We start from the raw sequence: 1,132 nt of genomic DNA, 5'->3' as shown, positions 1-1,132 counted from the left end.
GTGTGTGTGTATGCCCTCTCTCTCTTTCTGTATATATGTATATGTGTGCATGTATATTCATATACATACATACATATATATATATATATATATATATATATATATAACACAGATACTTGAATTTTAATAATGATTTGTGAAAGTCTAAATAGGTTCAAAAACCCAATGAGGCTATTATTCAGATTTTACACTTCTTCAAATAAAGTACAAAAGAATTCTACAAATATCACAACAAATAATGCCATGCAAGACTATTTAGAAGAAAATAATAACCAGAAGGAAAATAATAATAATAATGGCAACAAACAAAACATTCTATTGTAAGCAAATGCATTAACAAAACAGAATAAATGAAAGAATATGTGATAGATTTAGAAAACAGAACATGAAATGCATGGAGCCCCGAAGATAAAACCATTTTAATAATTTATTATGAGACTGTCACTCCACCATCATCCTGCACTGCTTGGTATTATACGACAGGCAGAAAAATAGAATGAAATAAAAAAAATATTATATACTTGACAGTATCTGAAGTGGATATATGGATGGTCTATTACAAGCTACTGATGTAATATTTAGATTTAATTGCCTCATGAAACTTGTAATTACATATGTGTGTGTGTGTGTGTGTGTATCTGCATATATGTTTGTGTGAGTGTGGGTACACACACACACATATATATGCAGCTACACACATATATAAATACATATGCATACACACATATATATATACATATATATGTGTGTGTGTGTATATTTATATATATCACTCTCACACATACACACATATATGAGTATATATGTTCTTGCACTTTATCATGGCCAGCAGGAGGAAAAAAATCTAGCAAAATAAAGAATTAAAACACCAACATGTATACACACACGTCACACAAAAACAATTCCACCAATTAATTCTCACTGGCAAAATAACTTACATATATACAGTAATATATATTCAATATATACTACAACCTAATTTTTACAGGATGTTTTTTTAAAAATTTGTTTCTGTGTATACCTATGTATACTTGTTTATAGACATCTCTGTTTATAGTACACATGGGTCATAACTCTCTCTCTCTTTCTGTATATGCATATATATATATATATATATATATATATATATATA

At 27.9% G+C, this 1,132-nt stretch overlaps 1 protein-coding gene across 1 annotated transcript in view; it reads left to right on the top strand.

The window, feature by feature from the left end:
• LOC106879607 (junctophilin-1) overlaps positions 1-1,132 on the top strand; it is a 451,733-nt gene that overhangs the window by 162,678 nt on the left and 287,923 nt on the right. The gene's annotated exons all lie outside the window — the stretch shown is intronic.

Source organism: Octopus bimaculoides, chromosome 4, assembly GCF_001194135.2.
Source record: "Octopus bimaculoides isolate UCB-OBI-ISO-001 chromosome 4, ASM119413v2, whole genome shotgun sequence".
In the NCBI taxonomy this organism is placed as follows: Eukaryota; Metazoa; Mollusca; class Cephalopoda; order Octopoda; family Octopodidae; genus Octopus; species Octopus bimaculoides.
The sequence above is the reverse complement of the archived record's forward strand: the minus strand, read 5'-3'. Positions and strand labels throughout refer to the sequence as shown.